Here is a 22,150-nt window from a genome sequence, read left to right as displayed (position 1 = left end):
GCTGGACGAAAGCCCACCTGCTCCGCCTCGGGCAAGGCGCGGCCCGGGCAGAGGCCACTGTGCCTGGGACGGGCGCTCAGGCACTTGCTGGGTCCATGGGGCCAGGGCGTGGAGGCGGGTCTGTCCCAGGAGGCACAACCCACCAGAGGGCTCACCCCTTGCCCCAAAATTCTGCCTCTGGATTTTGTTTCAAAGGTCCTTAAGCAGGATCCTCCCCCTCCCGCCTGCGCCTGGACACAGAAGCACGTGCCCCGCCCACCACAGGGCGACAGGGCAGATCACGTTCTAGAACTGCGTCTGTGTAAAGGTGAACATAAACCAGGCTGGGTTCGTTATTAAATACTCACTAATACGTTAGTCACCTTTTGTTCACTGGTTTTATTATTTTTTAAAGATTTTATTTATTTGAGAGGGAAAGAGAGTACGAGTTGGGGGGGGAAGAGGGAGAAGCAGGCCCCCCGCGGAGCAGGGAGCCCGATGCAGGACTCGATCCCGGCACCCCGGGATCACGACCTGAGCCGAAGGCAGACGCTCAACCAGCTGAGCTACCCAGGCGCCCCTTGTTCATTGATTTTATTTTATTTTATTTTATTTATTTATTTTTAAAGATTTTATTTATTTATTTGAGAGAGAGAATGAGAGAGAGCACGAGAGGGAAGAGGGTCAGAGGGAGAAGCAGACTCCCCGCTGAGCAGGGAGCCCGATGTGGGACTCGATCCCGGGACTCCAGGATCATGACCTGAGCCGAAGGCAGTCGCTTAACCAACTGAGCCACCCAGGCGCCCTTGTTCATTGATTTTAAAAGAAGTTAAAATCGGGGCGCCTGGGTGGCTCAGTCGTTGGGCGTCTGCCTTCGGCTCAGGTCGTGGTCCCAGGGTCCTGGGATCGAGTCCCGCATCCGGCTCCCTGCTCTGCGGAGAGCCTGCTTCTCTGTCTCTGTCAAATAAATAAATAAAACCTTAAAAAAAAAAAAAAAGACGTTAAAATCAACACATTTTGGTGGGCTGCGGACCGCGTCTGTGGTCCCTGGGTGCGGGGCCTCCCCTCCTGCCCAGGCTGGGTCTGGACGTGCCCAGCTCCCGGGTGTCTTCTTCGAAGCCTGGGCCAGCCTGGGGCACTCCCGCCCCAGGGGACACGGGGCGACGTCTGTGGACATCTGTGGCTGTCCCTGGCCTCGAGGGGGTGGGGCCAGGGATGCTGTTGAACCCCCACAGTGCCCGGGACGCCCCCCAGAGAGTGAATGAGCTGCCCTGTAGTGCTGAGACCCTGGGCTCTGCCAGTGTACTCAGACCGCAGGGCCGGGGGGGGGTGTGTTGTGTGTGTGTATGTGTATGTATGCGTGTATGTGTGTGTATGCGTGTGCATGTGTATGTGTGTATGCGTGTGTGTGTATGCGTATGTATGTGTGTATGCGTGTGTATGTGTGTGCGTGTGTTTGTGTGTATGTGTGTGTGTGTGCATGTGTATGTGTGTATGCATGTGTATGTGTTTGTGTGTGTATGTGTATGCGTGTGTATGTATGTGTGCATGCGTGTATGTGTGTATGTGTATGCGTGTGCGTGCGTGTGCGTGCGCGTGTCCTGCTGCTGAACTAAGAAGACCCCCATCAGGGTGACTGAGGAGCGGGCAGAAGGCTGCGGTCACATGACTTCTGAAGCAGGGGCACAAAAGACTGCCTGCTGAGCCATGTCGCCGGGCACACCCCCAGGGCTCATGGGAGGTGAGGGAACCGGGCCTGGGAGACTGGGAGCCAGCCCAGAGCTCGGGAGACCAGGGAGGTGGGGAGGAGGTCTGTACCGCGCACAAGCCAGGTCACAGGGCACCGGGTGGAGTGCCGGGGCCCCTGCACAAGGTTCTGCGTGTCGGTGGTAAAATGCATGTAACATAAAAGCTAGCATTTTACGCTGTTCAATTCAGTGGCATCTGTGCAGTTCCAGAACATTCCATCAGCCCAAAAGGAACCCGTCCCCATCAGCAGTCCCTCCCCTTCCCGCCCACAGCCCCCGCCCCCACGAGCCCCCTTCCCATCCGCGGATGAGCCTGTTCTGGACGTGTACCCACGTGGACTCACACCCCACGTGGCCTTCCGTGTCCGGTTCCCTCCCTGAGCGTCGTGGGCTCGGGGTCTGTCCCCGGGGCCACGCATGAGGGCGCCTGGCTCTTGCTCACGGCCCAAGGCCATGTGCCCATGTGGGGGGACACTTGGGGTTGCTGTGCACACGTGTGTGCAGGCTTCTGTTTGTGCACCTGTTTTCCATTCCTTTGGGTGTGGACTCAGGCCTGGAACTGCTGGGTCACCTGGCGACCCCGTGTTTACCCGCAAACTGTCCTCCACAATGGGCCCCTCTTGCGTGGTGCATTAGCACGCTGCCAAGGTGCGCCAGCTTGCTTTACAGCGGCACAAGGATCCGCACCTGCCACGGGCCTGGCCTCGCGGAGACTCTTGAGGAAAGGGTGCCTCCTGCCCCCACATCCTTACAGGGCACCCCAGAACGTGGCTATGCCAGGCCACCAGCAGCAAGCCCGCCACGTGTCCCGGGCAGACGTGGCAGGGCCATCACGTCCATTCCCGTGGGTCCCTATCCCCCAGCACTGGCAGGGTCCTGCTGACGTCTTAGCTGGGGGGCTGCCGGCACAGCTCAGGGGCTGACCTGAGTGGACACAACATGACAGGAGTGTTCTTGGGGCAAAGCCCCGTGAGCAGACCCCCACGCTGAGGAAGGGAGCTGGAGAGAGCGCAGGGCAGGGGGCTGCCGGCCTGGCTCAGCCTGTTTCTCCCACTGTTGTCATAGGATAAGCCCAGCCTGCCCTGCTGGCCGTGAGGGGCTTGTAAGAGAACACGGAAGGTGCTGGCGGGTGAGATCCTCTCACAGCTGGGCCACCCAACACGTGAGCACTGTGGAAAGCACCACATGCGACAACCCAACATGCGTGAAGGCAGGGTTCCCCCCACCCAGCACCGCTGACGTGCGGGCCAGTTACGTCCCGGGCACTGGGAGGTGCTGAGCAGCCTCCCTGGCCCCCACTCCTTCAATGTCCCCAGCCGTGACAACCACACACATCAGCAGACAGGGCCCCGGGGGATCCCCTCTACGTTAAGGGATCCCATCGGCCCCCAAAGGACTTTACGTTCCATAATCATCTGACACAAATTCTAAAGTTTGAAAGTTTGCCTCGAACACAACTCAACGTCCCCATGTGGTGGGATCACGACGGGTCCCTGTAGGAAACCCTCTGACTCAGAGGTAGGCAAACCATGGCTCGGGGCGCGGGGGGCGGGGGGGGCACCTGTCCTTGTAAATAAAGTTTTATTGGCACACGGCCCATTCATTTACAAGGGCACAACTGAGTAGTCTTGACAGAGACAGTCTGGCCCACAAAGCTGAAAATATTCACTATCTGGCCCTTTATGGGGAAGGTTCCCTGGTCTAGGCAAAGCTGAATGGACCTGACGTTCTAGACAGGGCAGATACACACGCACACAAATCACCACGGAAAACAGAGAGTTCCACTTGGCGGCACTGGGGGAGAAGTAGGGCAGTTCAGAAGGACCGGGTGCGGTGGGGAGGGGGAGGTGGGGTTCCAAGACAGGCCGGAGAAAAGAGGTCTTGCTGAAAAGGGACCCTGGAGCAAAGTCCCTAAAGAGGAGGGGCAGGGGTGCAGATATTTGGAGGGAGGGTGGCCCCCGGGGCAGCTCTTGCAAATGTCTGGGAGGGGAGGGGGGTGGCGAGGCCAAAGAGGCTGACAGGCCAAGTGGCCACTGTGAGGCGTCTGGCTCTGGCCCTCAGGAGATCGGGAGGGGGGCACACTGCCAGGGAAGTCACGTGACCTGACGAAGCTTCTGGGGCTGCCTCTGCCTGCCACTGAGCTGGCCTTTCCTTCCTCCACGTGACACAGCCCTGACTCAGCCGGCCTAGATGGTGGCCGGGAAGTGGGACCCACCGCTCCTGGACGCTGGGACAGATTCGCAGAAGCTGACCCCTCGGCCTGTCCCCGGCCCCGCCCAGAGCTTGCTGGAAAGGGCGCCCTCCCCCAGGCTCCCTCCGGGGCGTAGGCGAGCTTCCTGGAAGCCCCAGGCACACGGCCACAGCGGCCAGGGCCATGTCAGCCCGCTGACACCCTGCCAGGCCGCTGCCGGCAGGACCCTCGGCAGCTGTGGAAGGGCCCCGAGGAAGCATCACAGGTGTGAGCACCATGCCCCCCACACTGCTCCTGCCAAGGACAGCTGCTCCCCGCTCACCCGGGCACCCCCTCCCGCTCACGCAGGCCCCCCGCTCACCCAGGCACACCCCCGCTCACCCAGGCACCCCCCCGCTCACCCGGGCACCCCCTCCCGCTCACGCAGGCCCCCCGCTCACCCAGGCACACCCCCGCTCACCCGGGCACCCCCCCGCTCACCCGGGCACCCCCTCCCGCTCATGCAGGCCCCCCGCTCACCCAGGCACACCCCCGCTCACCTGGGTACCCCCCCGCTCACCCGGGCACCCCCTCCCACTCACGCAGGCCCCCCGCTCACCTGGGCACCCCCCTGCTCACCCGGGCACACCCCCGCTCAAGCAGGCCCCCCACTCACCCAGGCACACCCCCGCTCACCTGGGTACCCCCCGCTCACACAGGCCCCCCACTCACCCAGACGCCCCCGCTCACCCGGGCACCCCCCGCTCATGCAGGTCCCCCGCTCACCCAGGCACCCCCCGCTCACGCAGGTCCCCCGCTCACCCAGGCACCCCCCCCCGCTCACGCAGGCCCCCCACTCACCCAGGCACACCCCCGCTAACCTGGGTACCCCCCACTCACTCAGGACCCCGCTCACCTGGCCACCCCCCACTCACCCGGACCCCCGCTCACCTGGACCCCCTGCTCACCCGGGCACCCCCCCACTCACCCGGGCACCCCCCCCGCTCACGCAGGCCCCCCGCTCACCCGGGCACCCCCCCGCTCACCCGGACACCCCCCCGCTCACCCAGGCACCCCCCCGCTCACGCAGGCCCCCCACTCACCTGGGCACCCCCCATTCACCCGGGCACCCCCCCGCTCACACAGGCACCCCCCCCGCTCACCCAGGCACCCCCCCGGCTCACACAGGCACCCCCCCGCTCACGCAGGCCCCCCGCTCACCTGGGCACCCCCCCACTCACACAGGGGCCCCCCCCCCAGCTCACACAGGCAGTCCAGGAGCTCTGGCCTGCAGTAGAACGGAAGGCATTCCTGCGCACGGCAAGTGAACCCATGTCCCCGTGACCCCCACCCACCACAGAGCGGAGGGCCCCCGCCAACATCCTGGCATCATCCCGTGCCATCCGAGACCAGAATCATAGACTCTCGGGGCTGGCGGGAGGCCAGACACAGCACTGGGCTGGAGCACTCTCAGGGGGTGTCCTGGGTGCTGTGGGGGCCCCACCCCCCGATGCCAGGAGTCCCCCAGTTGTGATGGCCGCAGACGTCCCTATGTCGCCCCGTGTCCTGGAGGCGGAACCAGCCCCGCTAGACCCCCTGCCTCACTCCCACGGCAGACGCGACTTTGGAAGCAGCCAGTCAGATCCGCCTTCAGGGCCCTGGGTCGGCCCCCGACGTGTTTGAGGAGCACGGTGACGGGCCAGTGGGGGTCCCGTTCCTGGGCTGGAGTGTGCGGAGCTCTCAGCACAGACACTATTTCTGGTTGCCCAACCCCTAGAAAGCACAGTTCCCAGCCCTTCCGCTTCCCGGCCAAGAACCAGCAGAGGGTCCCGGGTCCTGGCATTGCTGCTGCTGGCCCCGCGTGTCCCCAGGCCCGTGCCCAGCAGGTGCTGGGAGGGCGACCCAGCTGGACCCTGAGGGCGGGGCACCCTGCCTCCCCTTGTCAAAGAGCCTGGACGAGGGGTGGCTCTCACCTGGGCTGACTGTCCCCAGGGGACGTCTGTGGTTGTCACACGAGGGGTGCTCCTGGCAGCGAGGGGGCGGGGCTGGGGACGCCGCTCAGCCCCCACAGTGTCCAGGATGGTCCTGAACATCCACAGTGCTGAGCGGGAGACGCCCTGCATTAAGTGTCTGGGAAAAATTGAGTCTGATCCCTGCTTACTCTAGACACCAGAGCAAACCCCCAAAGGTCAGAGGGTACGAACCAGGGTGAGCCCGGCGTCATGTACTCCATCCGCACATCGGGAACATCCTGGCTGGGAAGGGGAGAGAAGGTGCAAGCCTATGGTGGCCAGGCAGAGGCTCCTGGGGGCAGGGCCTGCCCGGGGACAGGGCTTGGCTGACACTGACCCCGGGGCTCTGTCACCGGCGGTGGGGTGAAGCCTAGTTGCAGAGCCCCGGCCTGTGACAGGACAGTATTCCCCACCTCCTTCTGGCCAGCCCAGGGCAGCACACACACAAGCCCGAGCGGTAAAGGTGGACAGGCGCCAAGACCAGCAACACGGCCTTGCCCCAGGAGAGGACCCGAGGCGGGGCTCACAGATGGCCCGGGGTGGGGGGCCCACCACTCTCCTGACCACCACCGCAGGGCTGACCCGGCTGGCCAGGGCCCTGTGCCCAGAGGGCCCACCTTGTTTAATAGTCTGCGCTCACCGTCTCCAGTCTCCCCGTGGTTCTGGAACAAGGGGACCACTGGGTCTGTAACAGGTCGCATGGCTGATAGATGAGGGAGTTTCTGGGGTGCTCCCGGGACACTGAGAATGCTGATTGGGGCAGATGGGCACCCAAATTTCCCAGCAGAGAGTGACTTGGAGTCCCACCTGAGTCCAAGCCCAGCTCTACACCTGTGTCCAGGGTGAGCAGGGACTAGACTCCAGGGTGAGCAGGGACTGGACTCAAGTTTTTTTCTAAATAATTAACACAGGGTCTCCCCTAGCACCACTGACATTGGAGTGGGTTGTTCTCTGCGGGGGCATCCTGGGCACTGTGGGGGTAGAGCACGTCTGCGGCCCCAGCCCCTTGATGCCAGGAGCCCCCTACTTGTGACAACCACAGACGTCCCCAGACCCTGCCCAGTGTCCCCTGGGCACACCTGCCTTTCGCTGAGAACTGCTGGTCTGGACCGGGAACTGGGCTCCTCCAGGGAGGCTGAGCCGACCCACCGTGCGGCGCCCTGACCCTGCCTCGGGGGCTGAGAGCCTCACCCCCGTCAGCCTGTCAAAAGCCTGGGACCAGCATCTGGCCATGAGCCTCATGACTGTCCCTGCCCTGCAAGATCCGGCTCATCTCCCTTCTGCCTCCAACGCTCCTCCCCGTCCCTCGGGGGTCTGCATGGACGTCCCCTCCTCAGAGACCTCCCTGGATCCCCGGCCCCCCCGCCCAGGTCCAGCAACGATGACTGACTGGCTCGGGTACATGACTGGATTGGGTCAGGACTGGCTGACTTGCGTGGCCTCTGGTTCCCTCTTCCGCCCCCCAGCTCCTCCTGGGGAGACGCCTGGTCCAGGGCGGACACCCCCCACCCTCCCCTGACCACGGCCACAGCCCTCAACCCCACTTCCCTTCATTCTGTCCCATGTTTGGTTGTTTTTGTCCCATGTTTTTATTTATTTATTTATTTTTTAGATTTTATTTATTTGACAGAGAGAGACACAGCGAGAAAGGGAACACAAGCAGGGGGAGCGGGAGAGGGAGAAGCAGGCTTCCCGCGGAGCAGGGAGCCCGATGCGGGGCTCGATCCCAGGACCCTGGGATCGTGACCTGAGCCGAAGGCAGACGCTTAACGACTGAGCCACCCAGGCGCCCCTGTCCCATGTTTTTAAACGAAGTTTTCAGCTGGAATAATTTGGGATTTACAGAAAAGTTGCAAAGACGGTAGAGAGAGTTCGGTCCACCCCCTACCCAATGCCCCTCACGGGAGCGTCTTCCCTCTCGGGGCGCGTGTGTTGCAGCTGGAAAGGCGACACGGCCTGGCGCGGATACCCCTGGATTTCCCCCGGATACCCTTTCCCGCCCCAGGACCCCACACCGGGCGTGGCGTCCTGCTCCGTGGTCTCCTCCCCGGTCTGGCCCAGGCTCTGGGGTTCCCCTTGCCACTTTCGCACCAAATCTGCTTGTTTTTGAAAACATGGTTACTTTTTGTTTAAAAAAGAAGTCACTCAGCATTTATTACTCTTATTTCTAAGTGAATTAATGAATATTTAAATCGCAGTTTTAATTTCAAGTCTAGTGACTTCCAATAAATAAAACCTGCATAAAACAAAAGCTCTTTGGAATCCTCAGGACCAGAGAGTTTGAGAACCTCTGTCCTGAAGCCGGGACGGAGAACCACGCGCGGCCCCGGGGACGGACCCCGAGCCCACGACGCTCAGGGAGGGAACCAGACACAGAAGCCACACGGGGTGTGAGTCCACGTGGGTGACACGTCCAGAGCAGGCTCATCCACGGACGGGAGGGGGGCTCGTGGGGGCCGGGGGCTGGGGGGGGGGAGGACTGCTGATGGGGGCAGGATTTCCCTTTGGAGTGATGGAATGTTCTGGAATTAGATAATGAAATGATTGCACAACCATGTAAATGTATTAAAACTCACTGAATCGTATACTTTAAAAGGGTGAACCGTATGGCGAGTGGATTATATCTCAACAAAGCTGTTATAAAAACATTTTTTTTTAAAAAAACGGTAGAATTAAGAAAACAGAGCTAACAGGCCTGTACTTTGGCTCCTGGACGCCGCCCGGTTTCATCTGCACAGGCCTGGTCTCGCCCTCGCTGCCCCGCCCTGCGATCCGGCCACAGACACAGTTATGGCCCTCCCACCCCCCCGGCCCCTGACCCCGACCCCCCAGAGCAGGGCCCACCCCAAAGGGCCGTTCAGGCGCAAGATCAACATGATACACAGAAGGGGAAAAGTCCAAATCATTTTCCATCCAAGCAAATTAGAGAGATCTCAGGCGAGAATGCAACACTTTCAAGCCATTAAAAGCAAAAGAAAAGGGGTGCCTGGCTGGTTCGGTTGGGAGAGCATGCGAATCTTGATCTCGGGGTTGTGAGTTTGAGCCCCATGTTGGGTGTAGAGGTTGCTTAAAAATAAAAATTAAAAAAAAAAATAAATGAAAGCAAAAGCAAAGATTTCGGGGGGACGTCCCAGGTGTCGGAGGGCTCCCAGGCCCTTGGTGCCAGCCACATCAGGGGCCCTGGGGGCTTCCTCGTGCCATCGGCAACCCTGGCTGGGAAGCCGGCGCCGGGCACAGAACCCACCTGCAGGGTGGAGGTCGTGGGCCGCGCTCAGGCTGTTCTGTGACCCTGGGCAACCTCTCTCAGCCGTCTCCACCTTCGTTTTCAAAAGGGGTGAAGGATGGGGGTGAGGGCTCCCCTCCTGGCAGGGCGCCCTGAAGGTCAGACCACAGCTCGGCTAAGTGACTCGCACACAGAGGCCCATCTGTGCCGCTCTGACGAGCCCCAGGGCCTCCTCCTGGGGAGACCCGTCCCCCCTTCCCTCCTGCACAGCCTCCCTGATGGAGGACTGAGTTCACCCCCCACCTCCCATGGTGGATTGGATAGCGTGTCCCCTCATTCGTGTCCCCGGGAGCCTCGGAAGGTGACTGACAGGAACTGAATCGTGTCCCCCAGATTCCTATGTTGAAGCCCAAACCCCCAGTGGGACTGTACTTGGAGACAAGGCCTTTAACGAGGTGATTAATTTAAATGAGGTCACAAGGGTGGCCCTAGTCCAGTATGACCGTGTCCTTGCAGGAAGAGCAGGGTGGGACCCAGACGCGCACAGAGGGACGACCCGGTGAGGACACGGGGAGGGATGGTGTCAGCACGCCCAGGAGAGCCGCCTCAGCGGACATCCTGATCTCAGACCTCCCGCCTCCAGGACCCTGAGAACACGGTCGTTGTCGATGCCGCCCCGTCTGAGGCGCTTTGTTTAAGCAGCTGGAGCAGGCTCTGCAGTGACCTTATTGGAAGAGAGGGAGGGTCTCTGCGGGTGTAACCGGTTATGTTAAAATGAGACCGTGCAGGATTAGGGTGGGCCCTGACCCAGGCCCTGGCGTCCTTACCAGAAGAGGGGAGACGCAGGGAGAGGCCGACGCTGCAGGGACGCAGCCACAAGCCCCAGGGTGCTGGGCCCCCCGGAGCTGGAGGGCGCAGGAAGGACCCTCCCCTGGACACTGCGGAGGGAGCGCGGCCCTGCCTCTCCTCGACCTCAGTCTTTTGACCCCAGAATGTGGGAGAAAGAAATCCTGTGGTCCTCAGGCCCCTGGTTTATCGTCTTGTTACAGTGACCCCAGGACACTGGCATGTGCCTGTCTGGTCTCCCCTCCCCGCACCCTGACTGCTCACAGAGGAGCCAGCTCAATCCACCCCGCGTGCGGAAACCGCCCTGAGGACCTGCAGGGGCCCTCCGCCCTCGGGTGACTGCCGCGTGGTGCCTTTTGCAGACTGCTTTTCTTTCCCTTTTTCTTTTCTTTTTAAAAAATATTTTGATGGGCTGTATTCGTGCATTCTGGCTGCTATCACAGGACAGCACACACAGCCCTAAACCACAGTCATTACTTCTCATGGTTCAGGAGGCGGGAAGTCTGAGATCATGGGGCCGCAGGGTCGGGCCCTGGTGGGGAGGCTCTTCCTCGCAGACGGCCCCCTCCTCACCGGGTCCCGGACAGAGCGCCCTGGCCTCTCGTCTTCGCCTCACCAGGGCGCTGATCCCACCATGGGGGCCCCACCCTCATGACCTCGCCTAACACCGATCACCTCCCAAACCAGCCGGCTGGTAAGGGCTTCCACGTAGGAATTTGGGGGACACAGACATCCGGCCCCTAACATGGAGGCATGTTATTGTTATTAAACAGCTGCTATGTCGAGGCCGGGCCTGGGCGCCGATGGGCGGGCCCTCTGTGGCTCCAAACGCCGAGGTGAGCGTCCCTGGAGCCTCCCAACACAGGCCTGGCCACCTGACAGGCCCTCCTCCCCTCCCTTTGAGCCACGCCTTCTAGTGGCTCCATGTTTGTGCTTCTGAGGGGTGCACGACTGCACCCTGCAAGAATTAAGGGTCAGAAATGGTGCCTGGAGGCGGAGCATGTCCAGGGAAAGACCCAGAAACCGGTAACAGCTGCTTCCAGGCAGGGAGGCCCAGGGCACAGGGGGAGGGAGAGCTCATTCTCGTCCTACACCATTTGCACCTTGAGAACTTGCATCCCACGGCATCTGTATTTATGTCAAAAGTCTATTTTTCTTCCTAGGGGTGTGTGGGTCCAAGCGAGGGTTGGGGAGAGAGAAGCCCTATCTTGGATTCTGCAGCTCAGACTGGGCTCCCCTGTGTCCTGAGCGGCAGGCAGGTGACCTGCAGGCTGGGGTGAGGTGTTAAACCAGGACAAAAGTATTTTATCCCCAAAAGAAGTGAAAGCAGGGACTCCAACAGGCACCCGGAGCCCCACATTCACAGCAGCCCGAGTCACAGCCGCCAAAAAAAAGGTGGAAACAGCTCAGGCGCCCACTGACGGATGAATGAACATAATATGGTCCGTCCCCACGCGGGAACACGCTCCAGCCTCAGGAAGGAAGGGACCCCGGCACCTGCCACGACGTGGAGGGACCCCGAGGACACTGCGCTCAGTGAGAGGAGCCAGACCCAAAAGGACACATCCCACAGGACCCCACTCCCAGGAGGTCCCCAGAGGAGTCCCGTCCACACAGAGAGGAGAGGGTGGGAGCGGGGGCTGGGGCAGGGGGTGGGGAGTCCATGCTTTGTGGGGACAGAGTCTCCGTGTGGGGAGATGGAACGTTCTGGAGACGGAGAGTGGGGGTGACTACAGGACGGGGTGAGTGTGCTTCATGCCGCTGAGCTGTGCGCTTAGAGACGGTTACGACGGTGAATTTTATATGTATTTTACCACCAAAGAAAGAAAGGAAGAAGGTGCTCCACACGCTCACGTGTGGTACACCATGGCCGGGGCACAGACACGGTGGCCCTGGCGGCCTCGTGGTGCAGGTGACTGTCCCCAGCCGCCATCTCCGCTGGGCTCCCTCCAGGGCACGGCGAAGCAAGCTGGTCGTCTGGGAAGGGTGCAGAGACCAGCTCTGCCAACCTTCCCTGTGGGTGCCAGGAAGGGGAGTGCAGGCGGCGGGCCAGGAAACCCGGCCCCCCCGGCGCACCCCGCCGCGTCCCAGGTGTTCACTGGGCGTGGAGAGGTCCGCTCCAGGGGCCGGGCCGTTCCTGCCCCGAGAACAGGAAAACAAGGTCAGCTCAGGACACGGACTACCGCCCAGCTGCGGTCCTTCCTGGTGGATGCAGGCCGGGCCCGGAGAGGTGGGCTCTCGGCCAGGGGGCACGCTCTGTCCGCGCGGTTCTGCCCCTTCTTTCTCATCCTCCGTCAGAGGGAAAAGTACCGGGATAGGAGCAGGGGTCCAGGCCTCGCCACCCACCTGCCGAAGGGCCTGGGGCCTCTCCCTCAGTCCCGGTATTTCCTCGGATACCAGAGAAGCCAGGTGAACTCGGCAGTCTTTGGAAAGGAGGGAGGCGGAGTCCAAAGAGGAAGGTCCCTGGGGAGGGTGACCTCCACTGACCACAGGCTAAGGGACATGCTGCCTGTTCGTCCAGAGCCCTGGCCTGGGGAGCTGCTTACCTCATCGACTCCCTGCAACGACCCTGGGCATCAGGGTGGTTGTCACCCTAGTTGCACCAAAGGGAAACTGAGGGTGGGGGCAGGTGCCTGCCTGACGGAGGGTCTCACAGCTGCGAGGCGCTGAGCTTCCTGGGCCTTGCTCCAGCACCCACGCCCACCCCACTCCCCGAGCTGGCCCGAGGCCCACGGGGACCTCTGCCCACCCACCGCTGGAGGGGACTGGGCACCCTCACCTTCTCTGGTTTCCTAATCTGGAAAACAAGGTCAGTTTGTCGTTGCCACGGGTGGGCCTGGAACCCTCGGGATAAAGCACAGCTTCTGCCCTTGGCCTCCTTGCTTCCTCTCCGGGGGAGACTCAGCTTGCACCCTGGTCCTGGCGCCAGCATCCACTGCTGTGCACCTGGAAGGTCCCCCTGCCCCCAGCCAGCTCCGGGGCATCATCAACCTCAACTCAGACATCACTTCCTCTAGGAAGGCTTCCCTGAACACCTGCTCTCACTCTCCAGCAGGACTGTCACCATCCGTTTGCTCAGCTGGGGTCTCACCCAGGGCAGTCCTGCCCCAGGGGACCCTGGGTGACACAGGGACGTCTGTGGCTGTCATGACTGGGCAGGGGGGGGGAGCTCCTGGCATCGAGTGGGTGGGGCCAGGATCCTGCTTGACCCCCGCCCCCAGTGCCCAAGTCGCGGCCCAGTGTCTGCGGTGCCCGGGGAGCCAGCTGGCTCTACCCCACAGCCCCGGGACACAGAAGGCCTGGTTAATGGTTTGCCAGGGGGACCAGCAGGTGTGACCCCAGCCTGCATCCCGGGCGCTGCCCGCGTACTCCGTGTGCCTGTCACCACGCCCACCGTTGGCAGCCCGGCGCCAGAAACACCCACCGCCCACCGGGAGTGCTGCCGGACCCTGCTTTCTGTCCCTCCGGCTACTCCTGGCTTCGCGAGCCCCACGTGGGTGCCCGGCTCCCCTAGGAGCAGAGGTCGGGATGAGCGGGAACATGAGTCAGGGAGCCAGGGAACAGCACGTCACATTCCAGGAGGCTAATGAGCTCAGAGCTCAGCTCGGAGATGACTCCGCCAAGGAAGCTGCATGTGATCCTTACTCCTCCTGGGCTCTGTCCCTGGTCCCTGACGTGTCGTTGGGCCGGTCACAGACTCCCCTCTCGGGGCAGGAGGTCAGCTGAGGACCAGGCCGCAGCCTTCTCTCCTTCTTTCACTCACGCCCTAAGCACTCGCGAGTGGTCAGACAAAATCCCTGACCCCGAGGAGCTTCCGGTCCGGCCCCCGGGATGGACGCCGCTGATCTGAACGTCGCAAAACACTGCCCGCGTGGCCCCGGGCGAGTCACTCAGGCCCTGTGCCGCCGTTTTCTCATCTGTGACACGGACACAACGGGGCCCTCCACTCAGGTCTCGCCGGCCTGACCTCAAGGGGCTGGGGGGCTGGGCTCCCATCTGCAGCCGTGGGACTGAGGCCCCCCCACTTCCGGGCTGGCTCCTGGACGGGGGCGCTGCTCTGAGCATTCACGACGCGGCTGCCCGCTTTCAAGGCCGCAGAATGTCTGCTGAGCTCCTGCTCTCTCCATCTCTGACTCTTTATTTTGGTGAAAAACACACAACCACCTCACCCGTTTTATGCATACGGTTCATTAGCATTAAAATATCCGTGTTGATGTGCAAGGGACGCGTACAACTTTTTCACCTTACAGACCCGAACCCCTGGTCAGCACTAGCTCCCCGTCCGCGTTCTTCAGCCCCCCGCACCCACGAACCTGAGTACTCAGGACGTGCTTCTGGTCTCTTGCAAGAGCTGGGCTGATTAGGTCAGGCCCACCCGGTACTGTCTCTTCTGATGAACCCAGAGTCGACTGATTAGGGCTCTTCCTGGATCTGCAGAATCCCTTTTGCCATTTCACATTGGCCTAACCTCAGGAGTGGCATCCGTCCATTCACAGGTTCCCCGCACCCGAAGAGCAGGGACCAGATGGGGCGTGACACCAGAGGGAGCCCGCCTGGGGCGCCGTCTTGGAAGACAGGGCCGCACGGCTACTGTCTGCCCCCACCATGCGCCAGACTCTGCGCCTGGATTTGAACCTGAGCCTTCTGGTGCTGCCGCCACGCGGGCTTCTCCCCTTCCCCTGGAAGGGCCAGCTGCATGAAGAGGGGGCAGGCGAGGCCCCCCAGAGCTGTGGGGGGAGGGGGGCACGGCCCGGAGCACAGGGCGTGGCCCACGGTGCCATCGAGGCAGACACCTCTGTGTCTGTTTCCCGCTTCCTGAACCCGCGGGCGCCACGCACACGCGTGACAGGAGCTCTGTCCACTTGATGGGCGTGTGACGGACCTGCACACTCCTCAACGGGGCGAGGCCGAGTCTGCGTGTGTGGCAAACGGCCGGGAGCTGCGCGCACCGGTCCCCACGCCGACTGTCTGGTTTTGCACTATAGTGACGAGAGATGCCACCACCGGGGGCAGCTGGGCGGAGGGGGCATGGGGCCGTGCCGTGGGAGAGCTTGCGACTTCCTAGGAATCTGTGAATATTTCAAAATACAGGTTTTTTAAAAATGAGGTGAAGCCATGCGTACGTTTAGGTGTACCTGGGACAAGATACGCCGTGCGTTCTCCAAACACCTCCTCTGTCCCCCAGTCCTGACCCCCCAGAGTCCTGGCAATGCTCCCGGCAAGGAGGGGCTGGAAGTCGGATGAGGAGGAGGAAGACACTTCCTGCGCAGCCCGGCTGAGGCTCAGGCCTGGCTGTGTCTCGAGTGACTCTGCTCCCTTCTTCCCCTTTGGAGCTGCCAGGATTCTAAGAGCCCCCAGATCCCTGCTCCCTGCTGAGCGCACTGTGTGGACTCAACCTGAGCGTGGACGGGGCTGGGAGCGTGATAAATGCCATCCCCTGCTTAGACGATCTGTACGGAAGAGGGGGTTTGAACGATGGAATTAAGCCTCCAAATCGGTCGGCTCTGAGTTAGTTAAGAAGGGAATGCACCTGGGTGGGCCTGGCCTCAGCAGGTGAGCCCTTCACAGGGTCGGGGACCTTCCTGAAGTGAGAGGCTGGGGGTGTGAGGAGGCCAGTGGAGGAGACCATGTGGCTTGGACAGGCCCCGAGAGTGGCCTCTGAGAGCTCAGGGTGGTCCCTTGCTGGCCGCTAGCAAGACAAGCTGAATCCTGCCGACAGCCGAAGTGAACGTGGGGGCGGCTTCTTTCTCCGCCGCGCCTCGATGGGCACTCAGCTCTGGCCGAGCCTGGTGAGGCCCTGAGAACAGCAGCAACCACGCCGTCCACACTGCTGACCTGCAGAACCGGGAGCCGACAGACTCGGTGCTGCTGGGTGCGTGGTCACCCGCCACGCTAACACACTCTACGAGACGGCCTGGGGTGTTCCGGCCCCTGTCAGGGTCGGTCAGATACCGGGATGCTCCTCCTGCTCAGACATTCCCAAGTCTGGGAGCGGTGAGCCAGGAAGCGTGCATGAAGACCGAGATACGTCCTTACTAGAAACCACACTATCACCGCTCCGAAGGCCTCGCCTCCGGTTACCACCGCGCACGGGGGGCACCAAGGACAGTCAGAGACCACCGGTGATTCCGTCTGTGGCCATGAGAGGCCAGCCCCCAACCACCCACAGACCTGCGTTTGGCGCCCCTGCTCAGGCCTCTGCCAAGCTGCAGTCGCTGTAGGAGCTCTTGGGCCCCCCGCGTCCCTCTCCCAGCGGGCCCTCCCCAGGCTGTGCTGGAGCCCTCCGTCCTGTGTACCCCCTCTGCCCCATGGACCCCCTGTCCTGTGTCCTGCGCGGGGGGCTTCTGCAGGCAGCTGTGAGCAGTTCAGCCCGGCGGGGCCCCGGCACACAGACGTGGGAGGAAAGGAAATGAGGAGCCACCGACCTACGGGCTCCAAGGGAATCAGGCTGAGAACGGGCCCCGGGAAGATGCAGGGACCCCGCTGCCCTCCACAGGGCTCCCGTCTCCCCCGCCCCTCCTTCCCGTCATACGTGACTGTCACCCTGCGTGTGTTTTGAGTCAAGAGGCTGCAGCTGGATGACGAGGGGCGCGTGTGCGCCATGCCCTGCCCGGAGGGAGGCTGACTGTGCGAGCGGTTGCCCGGCAACGTCCCTGTGCCCACGGAGGCGTGGTCTCCACCCGCGTGGCCACCCGGCTGCTCCAGTTCTCGCAGCCCCAGCTCCCGCAATGCCCCGTGTGAACACGCCGGGGCCCCGGCTGTGTCGACTCGGTAAAACCAGGCGGTGGCGGCACCAGCCAGCCAGTGAGATGGAACCTTCCGGCACACTTCGGCCCACAGGGTCTGCAGTCGGCGTGGGTGGAAACCAGGCAGTGGCGCACGTGGACAAGAAGGTGTGATCTTGACTCCCCCTCGGAGGCGAGGGTCCCGTGCAGCGGGGATTTCTCCCCTCACCACGGTGGACATCGGGGCAGGTCACTCTCTGGGGGCATCCTGGGCGCTGTGGGGGCTGAGCAGCATCCCCGGCCCCACCCACCCGGTCTGATGGCCACAGACCTCCCACCACGTGGCCCCGTGGCCCCTGGGGCACAACAGCCCAGGGCGAGCGCCTGCAGGGGAGGGTCATGCTCCTGTGAGAGCCGCCCCTGCTGCCTTGGGAAGCACCACGTCCCGGTTGCCGGATCAGAGCCTGTGGGCTGCAGGGAGAAGGTCTGGGCACCGTGGGCTGCGGCAGGGCCCCCGAATCATGTATGTTCTGTATGTGTTTTCTGTTGGGAAGGTGGCGGCAGCCCCATGAGCTTTTGCGAGCAGAACGTTTTAAGGTTTTGACTGTCGATCTTGGCAGTTCTTGCAGGAGAACAGCTTGTCCGCAGAAAGAACTGATAATAACGTGCGTTTCCACATGCCTGGGACAGACGTGAAGCGGGTAACCGAGCAGGGGGAGAGCAGTGCGCTCTGACGAGCAGGCTGGGGCTGGAGTTTGCTCCACCCGAGGGCCACTCTGGAGACAAAAGGCTCCAGCCGTGCTTCCAGCAGGAATGTTTTCAAAAGCTCCCAGGAGAAGGAGCAGCAATCAGAACAACACACTGCTGTTTGAAGGTCACGGAATTCTTTTGTACTCTCTGCCGTGAGCAAGAAGGCTGGAAAATGCGTGTCCTTGTCCAGAGTGTTCCCCCCCCTTCCCCGGCACCGTGGACATGGGGGGCGGGCCACACTGTGGGGGTGCCCCGAGCACGGTGGGGGCTGAGCAGCATCCCTGGCCCCGCCCACTCGGTGCCACACCCCCAGTATGACGACCACAGATGTCCCCGGACACGGCCCAGTGCCCCCTGGGGGCAAGATCCCCTCAATTAAGAATCACAGATTTAACCTAATATATGCAAAATATCATTTCCCCGGTGGCCCCATTGCGGGTGCTGGGAGCTGCCGGCAGTTCATGCCTACCATGCTGGAAATCGTGGCTCTGGACACGGGATTCAGCTCCAAGACAAGGTCTCATCCAAAGGACAGCTAGCACCACGAGGGCCCGGAACACCGAGCCCAGGTGACTGCCGAGGTGAAAGTCTAGTGCCCTCAGGGGACGGGGGGTCAGAGCTGTCCCCGGCAGCTGCCAGGCTGACCGAACACTGGCTTGCCGCTCCAGGAGGCGAGCATCAGCTCCCAGCCCCCAGAGCTTCCCAGGCAGCGGGAAGACCCACCCAGTGGCCAGGGTCCCCGTTACAGACACTGTGAGAGACACCGGGACCCTGCCCCCAGGGGACCTGGGCCATGGCTGGGGACATCCGTGGTTGTTCCCAGCGTGGAAGGAGGAGCTCCTGGCGTCCAGTGGGTAGGGCCAGGGAGACTGCCCCGCGTCCCCACAGCGCCTGGGACGCGCCCCAGCGAGTGACCCGCCTGACGTCAGCAGAGCTGCTGTGGCGGGGAACCCGCAGTGGGTCCCCAGGTCCTGCTGGGACGTCAGCTCTGCGGGACCCTGTTCTGGGCATTGCCACGTCCCCAGAGCCCGGCCCAGGCACGCAGGAACCCCTGCTGAGGGAAGGGACGAAGTCTCTGGGAGGGCCACCCTGTGCCCAGGCAGTGAGCACCCAGGTGACCGCACTAGAAGGTGCGACGCAGGCCAGAGTCCACGCCCCGGAGGTCCAGGTGAGCCCCAGGGTGAGGGCTGTGTGGGGCTGGAGGCACCCGCCGCTGCTCCGGAAGGGGGGGGGGAACGTTCCAGAAGCACGACTCAGCCTCCGAGGTGGGAGCGCAGGCCGCCCACCCCCAGTCTTGTGCCTTTGCTCCTCTACCACGCCTCCGCTCTGGCCACCGGGCCGCGCCGGGTCCAGGGTGGGCCTGGGGGTGCAGGTGCCCTGCGCCCCCAAGGTCGCGAGGCCAGCGCTTCCCCCCCCCCCCCCCCCCCCGGGGAAGGGGCCAGCTGCAGATGCTGGTCCCAGGCAGGGGAGGCTCGGGATCTGCAAGGCGGGGGGCGAGGCACCTGGGACAGGGTGACCAGGGACTCTCGGTGCTGGGACGTCCTGGAGCATGGGACAGGGTGGTCACGGAGCTCCAAGGGGGCAAGCGGAGGGCCGGAAACACCCGCCCGCCGCCTCACCTCCACCCACAGCCGGCTCAAGGCCCAGGCCGCGGGCCTTCTCTGCCCCCTCGTGGCCACCAGGGGCACTGCCGCACTCTGGCCTGGACCCCCAGCCCCACACCCCAGGAGCAAACAGCCCAAACTCCCGCTCATCACTTAGCTCTGGCATCTGCTGGAGGACAGGTGGCGGGGGCCTTCGCTCAGCGACGCCCGGCTGCTCAGAGACAGTAGACCCTGGGCGGGCTCTCGCATGGCCGGACGCCCACAGACACCTCACACGGCGCCTGACAAACAGGATGTGCTCCGCGAGTGACTGTGTAGTGAGAACCAGGAAAAGCCTGGCATATGCCCCCTGCCAGGAGCTCCTACAGGCGAGCCCCTGCCAGGTCTGCCCACGGCGTGCCGGCTCACGGAGTCATCCCGCGCCACGCTGCCCGGCGTCCCCCACCCCGGCCCGCACGGCGGGGGTCAGACCCGTCAGAGAATCTGCGTTGAAGATTTAAGCTTAAAAGATGCACTCCGAATAAAACGCAGGTGAATTGCTTTCTAGCATCTTGAAATTTGGGGGGATGCCAAAGGAAACACAAAGGCCAGCGCCAGTGTACCCAATCGGTAGGAGAAAGCCCGCAGTGAGGACAGTGGTACGACCCGCTCAGAGCAGTACTCACAGCGGGGGTGACGGGCACCAGCCAGCGTCCACGCGGAGAAAGACGGAGGGCTCAAACACCGCGTATGAGGAGCTCAAGAACGTTGCCAGTGGGGGGGACAGACCCCCAGCAGGGAGGTCAGTGAGGGCACTCACAGAAGGCACAGCTCGGGGAAACGCAGAAAGCCCCAGCAGCCCTGAAACTGGCCGGGCAGATGGCCCTGCGGACGGCGAGCGGCTGTGGGTAGAGGAAGCCAGCACACGCTGATCTCTCCGTCTCTCTCACACGCGCGGCAAACCTACGTATGGGAGTTCGGCCCCGACAACAACCGGCCAAGGACGCACAACGTTTGCACGAACACATTCATCACAGAATGTAAAAAAGAGAGAGAAAAGAAGAACAGGAAAACAAACACCCCCACAGACCAATTAAATCAACCGTAAAATTATTTTAAAAGGAGTGACTAACAATTTGCCCGTGATGGGGAATGCTAAGCGGGCGTCAGGAAAGATGAGGGAGACGCAGGTTTACTGACAAGGAAAGCGGCCCATCGAGCAGAAGGAGCACGTTAAAGAGTAAATCCTATTTATCCAGAATCACGCGTGTGGATGGAACTCACGGAGGGACGGGGGGAGAACGCTCACCAAGACGTCAGCACGCCGTCACCAGGCGGGGGCTTCATTGGCCTTCTTCTCCTTTGTCTGCACTGTCCTTTCTACGGGACGTCAGTCCACCTCCACCCGGCCGGCTGCTGGTGGTCTCCAAACGCCCCCCCTGGCTGGCAACTCTGTGACACGGACGCCACACGGGAGATCATCTGCGTGGGACCCGCTGGGCACCCATAAGTCACACCCGGCCCAGGGCTCCCGTCGAGGCTCCTGGCCTCTGTCCTCAGAGACGGCCTCTCTCCTGAGCCGAGCCCACCGTGTCTCCTATAGCCTTACTGAGGCGCACGTTACGGGCCCTAAAACCCGCTCGTTGGAAGCACACAAGGCGAGGAGTCTCTGGTGAGGGCACCAGCTCGCCCGACCACCCCCCACAGCGAGTCCCCATTCCCACCCCAGCCGCTGGCGGCCACCAAGCACCTTCCCGTCCCTGCACATGGGCCTTTTCTAGAAACTTCATGGAGACAGACCCACGGGATGTGCGTCTTCAGGATCTGCCTCCTTTTCTAACATTTTTTCCTTTAAACACGTGCACACAGAGCTTGGGAATATCCAACGTTATAAAGACGTCCAACGTCCCTCAGATGTACCGACAAATGAAACACAACCCTAATCAAAGTTCCATCAGAATCTCTGCCGGAAACCGAAGTTGACCCTAAAGACCACAGGACAGAGAACACCGCGAGACAGCGGAGCCCTTCATGGGCGGGCGGAAGGGCTGACTGGGGGCCGCCGCAGGATGAAAGCCACTCAACACCCTTTGGGAATGAGACCGACAGACGGACGGACGGACAGAGTTCAGAGAGCAGGATCCGAGCTCAGAGTCCTCCCGAGGCCGCGCAGTGCCTCAGTCGCCAGGACGGGCACCAGGTTTGAGAGATCCGCCACGTTCCGCTCCGGGCAGTGGCTCGGGACGGGCTACCCTCCACACCAAGCCAAGCGCCTCCCTCTCTCTCCCGCCCAGAACGGACAACTGAACCCCGCGTTCGCTTCGACAGCAGGGGCAGGAAACGCCACGACACTGACCTGTGCACGAGGCCGAGCTGTCCTCAGCGCCGAGGTTCAGGAACCACGCGTCCGCTCCCTGGAAGGAAAACGGAACACTTCAGTGGGGCACCATTTGGTCAGAAACACGTGTCCACCGGTGGGGCAGCGAAGAAGGCTCGTGCTCACGGTCAGACTGCCATAAAGACCATTCTGGGGGTCCTGCCTTTCGGCTGCCCTGCCAGCCTCAGGGACAGGCCTCCCGGTGCAGAGGTGGGACTGAAGAAGGCAATTTGCCAGAACGGTCTGTGAGAAGTTTGCAAGGTCATCCCTGCTAAATTTTCCAAAGGCTCCCAAACTCAATGGATGAAAGGGTCGGACAATCATGTGACCTTTCATGCTTTGTAAAGATGATCGCCCACATCACTTGACCCTCACAGTCATTCTGTGAGGAAGAGGTGGAAACTGAGTCAAGTCCCCGCCCCAGGGCACCCACCAACTCACCGGGGTCGGCCTAAGGAGACATGAGGACCAAATGCCAGGTGGGGTCCTGGATGGGGTCCCGGGGCAGGAAAAGGACATCAGGAGCAAACTGCTGAAATCTGAACAGAGTGGGGCTGGGTTCACGGAAGCGCATGGTCGTCACAAACACACTGTGGGTCCAGAAGGCGTGGCCATATGGGGGGGACGGGGCGATGGGCAGACAGGAACTCTCTTTGAAACTCTCCCGAAAATCTATAGTTATTTTTAAATTAAAAGGTTATTTAAAAATAACTCAATTCTGGGGCGCCTGGGCGGCT

General features: G+C 62.1%; 1 protein-coding gene across 3 annotated transcripts in view; it reads right to left on the bottom strand.

Annotated features, from left to right (window-relative positions):
• GNG7 (G protein subunit gamma 7) overlaps window positions 1-22,150 on the bottom strand; it is a 125,085-nt gene that overhangs the window by 72,762 nt on the left and 30,173 nt on the right. For all 3 annotated transcript variants that reach the window (XM_036100997.2, XM_078057784.1, XM_036100999.2), the window contains one exon: window positions 21,393-21,450. The gene's annotated coding sequence lies outside the window, so the exon portion shown is untranslated. The remainder of the gene's footprint in view (window positions 1-21,392; window positions 21,451-22,150) is intronic.

Source organism: Halichoerus grypus, chromosome 1 (assembly GCF_964656455.1).
Source record: "Halichoerus grypus chromosome 1, mHalGry1.hap1.1, whole genome shotgun sequence".
Lineage (NCBI taxonomy): Eukaryota > Metazoa > Chordata > Mammalia > Carnivora > Phocidae > Halichoerus > Halichoerus grypus.
Note: the sequence above shows the minus strand (reverse complement) of the source record. Positions and strands in the feature narration are given on the sequence as shown.